The 6,989-nt window shown below is 41.4% G+C and overlaps 1 long non-coding RNA gene across 1 annotated transcript; it reads left to right on the top strand.

The window, feature by feature from the left end:
* The first annotated feature begins 2,627 nt into the window (after nt 1-2,627).
* Nucleotides 2,628-4,955, top strand: LOC115076288. Its single transcript, XR_003852720.1, has 3 exons — nt 2,628-3,148; nt 3,260-3,311; nt 3,559-4,955. It is a non-coding gene; the product is annotated as an uncharacterized LOC115076288 (long non-coding RNA).
* The last annotated feature ends 2,034 nt before the right edge of the window (nt 4,956-6,989 follow it).

Here is a 6,989-nt window from a genome sequence, read left to right as displayed (position 1 = left end):
AGGTAATGGACTTCTCCTCCAAGAACTTATCCAATCCTTTTTTAAACACAGCTATACTAACTGCACTAACCACATCCTCTGGGAACAAATTCCAGAGTTTAATTGTGCGTTGAGTAAAAAAGAACTTTCTCTGATTAGTTTTAAATGTGCCCCATGCTAACTTCATGGAGTGCCCCCTAGTCTTTCTACTATCTGAAAGAGTAAATAACCGATTCACATCTACCCGTTCTAGACCTCTCATGATTTTAAACATCTCTATCATATCCCCCCTCAGCCATCTCTTCTCCAAGCTGAAAAGTCCTAACCTCTGTAGTCTTTCCTCATAGGGGAGCTGTTCCATTCCCCTTATCATTTTGGTAGCCCTTCTCTGTACCTTCTCCATCGCAATTATATCTTTTTTGAGATGTGATGACCAGAATTGTACACAGTATTCAAGGTGCAGTCTCACCATGGAGCGATACAGAGGCATTATGACATTTTCCGTTTTATTCACCCATTCCCTTTCTAATAATTCCTAACATTCTATTTGCTTTTTTGACTGCCGCAGCACACTGAACCGACGATTTCAATGTGTTATCCACTATGAAGCCTAGATCTCTTTCTTGGGTTGTAGCACCTAATATGGAACCCAACATTGTGTAATTATAGCATGGGTTATTTTTCCCTATATGCATCATCTTGCACTTATCCACATTAAATTTCATCTGCCATTTGGATGCCCAATTTTCCAGTCTCACAAGGTCTTCCTGCAATTTATCACAATCTGCTTGTGATTTAACTACTCTGAACAATTTTGTGTCATCTGCAAATCTGAGTTTCTCACTTGTCGTATTTCTTTCCAGATCATTTATAAATATATTGAAAAGTAAGGGTCCCAATACAGATCCCTGAGGCACTCGACTGTCCACTCCCTTTCCCTGAGAAAATTGTCCATTTAATCCTACTCTCTGTTTCCTGTCTTTTAGCCAGTTTGCAATCCAAGAAAGGACATCGCCACCTATCCCATGACTTTTTACTTTTCCTAGAAACCTCTCATGAGGAACTTTGTCAAACGCCTTCTGAAAATCCAAGTATACTACATCTACCAGTTCACCTTTATCCACATGATTATTAACTCCTTCAAAAAAGTGAAGTAGATTTGTGAGGCAAGACTTGCCCTGGGTAAAGCCATGCTGACTTTGTTTCATTAAACCATGTCTTTCTAAATGTTCTGTGATTTTGATGTTTAGAACACTTTCCACTATTTTTCTGGCACTGAAGTCAGGCTAACCGGTCTGTAGTTTCCCGGATCGCCCCCTGGAGCCATTTTTAAATATTGGGGTTACATTTGCTATCCTCCAGTCTTCAGGTACAATGGATGATTTTAATGATAGGTTACAAATTTTTACTAATAGGTCTGAAATTTCATTTTTTAGTTCCTTCAGAACTCTGGGGTGTATACCATCTGGTCCAGGTGATTTACTACTCTTCAGTTTGTCAATCGGGCCTACCATATCTTCTAGGTTCACCATGATTTGATTCAGTCTATCTGAATCCTTACCCATGAAAACCTTCTCCATTACGGGTACCTCCTCAACATCCTCTTCAGTAAACACTGAAGCAAAGAAATCTTTTAATCTTTCTGCGATGGCCTTATCTTCTCTAAGTGCCCCTTTAACCCCTCGATCATCTAATGGTCCAACTGACTCCATCACAGGCTTTCTGCTTCGGATATATTTAAAAAAGTTTTTTATGTGAGTTTTTGCCTCTACAGCCAACTTCTTTTCAAATTCTTTCTTAGTCTGTCTTATCAATGTCTTACATTTAACTTGCCAAGATTTATGCTTTATCCTATTTTCTTCTGTTGGATCCTTCTTCCAATTTTTGAATGAAGATCTTTTGGCTAAAATAGCCTTTTACTTCCCCTTTTAACCATGCCGGTAATCATTTTGCCTTCTTTCCACCTTTCTTAATGTGTGGAATACATCTAGACTGTGCTTCTAGAATGGTATTTTTTAACAATGACCACGCCTCTTGGATATTTTTTACTTTTGTAGCTGCTCCTTTCAGTTTTTTTCTAACAATTTTTCTCATTTTATCAAAGTTTCCCTTTTGAAAGTTTAGCATGAGAGTCTTGGATTTGCACACTGTTCCTCTTCCAGTCATTAAATCAAATTTGATCATATTATGATCACTATTGCCAAGCGGCCCCACCACCGTTATCTTTATCACCAAGTCCTGTGTTCCACTGAGAATTAGATCTAAAATTGCTCCCTCTCTCGTTGGTTCCTGAACCAATTGCTCCATAAAGCTATCATTTATTCCATCCAGGAACGTTATCTCTCTAGCGTGTCCCAATGATACATTTACCCAGTCAATATTGGGGTAATTGAAGTTTCCCATTATTACTGCACTACCAATTTGGTTAGCTTCCCTAATTTCTCTTAGCATTTCACTGTCCGTCTCACCATCTTGACCAGGTGATGGTAGTATACCCTTATCACTATAGTCTTCCCGAACACACAAGGGATTTCTACCCATAAAGATTCAATTTTGTATTTAGTCTCATGCAGGATGTTTATCCTGTTGGACTCTGCCATCCCGGACATAAAGTGCCACACCTCCTCCCGGGTGCTCCTCTCTGTCATTGCGATATAATTTGTACCCCGGTATAGCACTGTCCCATTGGTTATCCTCTTTCCACCATGTCTCTGAGATGCCAAGTTTATGTCATCATTCACTTCTATACATTCTAATTCTCGCACAAGTGCGAGCCGGGCATCCAGAAAGCGAACCCGTAATGCTTGCTTTACAGATGAAGAGAAATAACTATTGTGCCATGCCATCTGTGAGAAATATAAAGTTCTTTTCCAGTCGAAGGTTTCGTGGTCCAGCAAGAAAAGGATTTGGGAAAAGATCGCTCAGGATGTGAGCTCCCTTTCTGTCATGCCCAGGGATGTAAAACAGGTGCAGCATCGGTGGCGTGACACCAGAAAAGAGGTCAAAGAGAAGGCCGCTAAAATCGACGCCTCTGCAAAAAGGACCGGTGGAAGGCCACCATGTAACATCGTGCTCACACCTGTGGAGGAGCTGGTTCTCCGAACTGTCAGGCCGGAGGTCGTGGTAGGTGTGCAGACGCAGTATGGTGCTGACTCGGCAGCATGTGGAGGTATGCATGTACATAAATCTGGTTAGTGTTGCATGTTAACTTTATGGGTCACGAGTGGTCGACTGATGTGTGATCACTCTTTCTCTTTCCTTGGTTTTCACTTTTTTCCAGCAGTTCTTGGGAGATGTGCGTGATTGATTGCCCTACCGTCACCATACTTATGGTAATACTATCTGATAGAATTTTGCTAATATGTCATGTCTCTCTAGGCTTTTCCTGTTATAAGAATTCTTGTTCGATAACATATATATCGAAATTTAGTATTTTGTTTTGTTCCATGCATTGAAAATTGGGATACAGTTAAGACATGATTCAATGAGCCAAATGTTGGGAATATGACAACGGTACTGCTATAAATTCCGATGCACTCTTACAATGACTGCAACCTCTTTCTATATCTTTATCCACAGATACAGTGGATGATGGAAATGTTACCAGTGATGAATCCATCCCCACCCCTGATGAATTCATCTTCCCGATGTCGAGCACAGACTCCCCCAGCCAACACATGTCAATAGAGGACGTGGTAACACTAAACCTGTTTGATGTGTCTTCTCTCAGCCAAGCACCAGAAGTTCCCCTGGACCCCCAGGATTCAGCACCCCTGCAAACATTTCTGGATTCGCAACCATCCCGGCTATTGGCTGATGCTCTGCTGATCCCGGAAACTGAAGCAGTGGCGCAGGACCTCAAACTGTCACTTTTTGGCAATGATCGCCTGAGCGAGCAATTTTTGAGTGGAATAACCTTGCATCAGGATCGACATAATGAACATCTCCTCCAGGAAGTGCGGTTGCTGAGATCCGACGTCAAGTCTGGGATGGCTGCTCAAGTTACTGCAATTAGAGAAACTATGGCGGAATTGATAGGCACAATTCAAGAACTAGCCTCAGCTTATAGTTCCGCCAACCAATCTTAAAATGTTCAATATAAGTTATTTTTGGCAATTTACCTTCATATCCTTTAATGTCACATCCATCACTGAATATGTACGAAAAGGGTTAAGTAATCAAAGATGACAATATTACAACATAGCATAATAGCAAATTTTAAAATTGTTAGAGGTTTATACATGGGGGATAGGATGGGTATGGCAAGGGAATAGACCCTGCAGTATGGGGGAATAAGAGCATCATTGTCATTGCAGTTGGCAGGGGGACATACTGTGTTCATAATGTCAATGTCGATGTCACCCTATCCCCTAGGTCTGGCATGAATTCACAGATGGCAGGAGTAGGGCCTGGGGGTGGTGGTGGTAGTGGTGTGTGTGTGTGTGTGGGGGGGGGGTTAATCCTTGGCACTGGAGGGGCGCTCCACATGCCAGAGTATAAAAGACAGGGAAAGACAAGAAAGTTGTATACAATGGGTAGACACACATTATTGATGTAATACTTCACGAAATGTAAATGGAACCTTGAAAAACAGAACACAATTATGTTTTTATTGCTGGGAAAAGCTTTCATATTCATACAAGGAAAAATAGATGTCGGTTAAATGTTTATAAACTTTATATCGATTTAACACATCAAGGGATATAAATTCCACCATTAAAAACCCTAGACTATTGTTAATATTTTGGTGGCTGGAAAAGGCCTAGATGTTCATACAGGAATCAAGAAAGAAAACTGGGTTGACAAAGGATTTAGATTTCATACTTCAAGAAAAAGCCTAATAAACAGAAGACAATGAATTATATTTTGATTGCTGGAAAGCGACTAGATATCCATACAAGAGAAAAGAAATAAAATCAGGTTTCAATGGGTTGACAAAGTTTTAACATTTTTACATTTCATACCTCGACAAATACCAATAAAAATAATATGGATAGAATGAAAACCTTTGTGAATTGTAAAGAGTTTGATGGAGGGGTCATCTTCCTGTGTTATGCTCTGTTCTGAGGGGTGAATTGTTAAATACATCCATCTCAGCTTCTGAAACAAAACCAAAAGCAAGACAAGAGTAAATAGGCCGTACAGGTAGAGAAATGATAAATATCTACAATTAATCACAGCAATGAACTACAATGAAAGCGCCACATCATTATGGGGCACTGTAGACAAGAGTGGTGCTATAAGAGCAGTTAGGAAACGAATGTATGACATTTAATAACTTACAAGAGAAATAACTTTTGATGATCCTTCGTTGGACTTCATGACCCCATGCAGTGTTGCCTGCTACAGCTGCCAGTTCCACAGGTGGATCTGGTGGCAAGTTTTCGGCTACCTCTACATCCACACCAAATCTCTGACAAATGTTGTGTAGCATGCAGCAAACAACAATTATGCTTCCTCCTTTTCTGCACTGTACTGCAGGGCTCCCCCTGAGCGATCCAGACATCGGAAATGCCCCTTCAGAACTCCAAAAGTGCACTCAATCACATTTCTGGTGCTGCCATGAGCCTCATTGTAGCGTTTTTCGGCTGCTGTGCATGGGGTCTGGAGTGGAGTTAGCAACCAGGGCTTGCAGCCATAGCCGCCATCACCTATAGGATCAATAATCCGGAATGCATAAAAAACAACTTCGCAGTACCAAACATCATAAACATAACATGACATCATAAACATAACTGTATACCGATCATCCAGAACATCCCCAGACCTGAACACATCACAGATAGAATCCCAGGCAGTAGCCATTGTCACTTACCAAGTATCCAACCCTCACCATACTTTCCTTCTGGGAATTGGGTCCCCAGAGATGAATGTGCGAGAATGTAAGCGTCATGGCAGCTTCCAGGATACTTCGCTACAACATTTAGAATCCAAAGGTGTGCATCGCAAACCACTTGCACATTCATGGAATGGAAGTGCTTGTGATTCCGGAACGCACTCTCTTCATCCAACTTGGGGGTAAATGCAATATGAATGCAGTCGATAGCACCCAACACGTTCGGCATCCCCGCAATACCCATGAACCGACTGTGAATCTGTTGCAGCCCAGCTGCATCCGTAGGATAGGCAATGTACTTCCTCATCCGCTTCATCATGGCCTTCAACACCTGTGACAGATGCTGTGAAACGGAGGCTTACGTTATACCTGCAACGACACTCACGGGGTTTTGAAAACTTCCTGTACAAAACAAATTTAAGGCACCGAGAAGTTTAGTCAACCCTGGCACAGCATGGTGGCGATTGGTCTGGGGGTCTAGGTCGCAGCACAGATCTTCATAGAGGAACAAGAGTGCCCGTGAGCTCAGCCGGTAGGTTCGGACAACATCTCGCTCACACATGCCAAACAGAGTTGTCCGTGTGCGAATGAAACGTCCTGGCCTGCCGATGGCCTGCTGATGGCCTGGCCTGCCGATGGCACGGTGCTCTGCCTGCATGGAATACAACAGAGGCAAACACATGAAATTCAAATTAATAGATGAACACATATAAATCCTTTAACAACACATACATGGATATGCAACGCTGTGGATTCTCAGGTGCACCAAGATTTAATAGCAGGCAAATAGAAAAAGTTTCCCAGTACATACATGGATATGCCACACTGTGGACTCTCTGGTGTACAGTTTGAATGGCAGTACATAAAAATTATTTAACAGAGCAATGGGGCAAGAAAGGGAAAGATAAACCTCCTCCACTGTTCAGAGTTAACTATCAAACTTTACTCACAGCAATGTTATTCAATTATTTTTAAATAGATTTCAGTGTAGATATAAGTGAAACATAATCAGTGACATTTTAAAACAGAAAATATATACAGATTGAAAAAAGAAGCATGGACATGAGTTAGGAGGAGATGTACATACATGGATCTGCAATACTGTACTCTCAAGTTTGTAGTCTTAAATCAGCTATGTGTTCTTATTTCAGCATCTACTACAGCCTTATTCTAG

Source organism: Rhinatrema bivittatum, chromosome 14 (assembly GCF_901001135.1).
Source record: "Rhinatrema bivittatum chromosome 14, aRhiBiv1.1, whole genome shotgun sequence".
Lineage (NCBI taxonomy): Eukaryota > Metazoa > Chordata > Amphibia > Gymnophiona > Rhinatrematidae > Rhinatrema > Rhinatrema bivittatum.
Note: the sequence above shows the minus strand (reverse complement) of the source record. Positions and strands in the feature narration are given on the sequence as shown.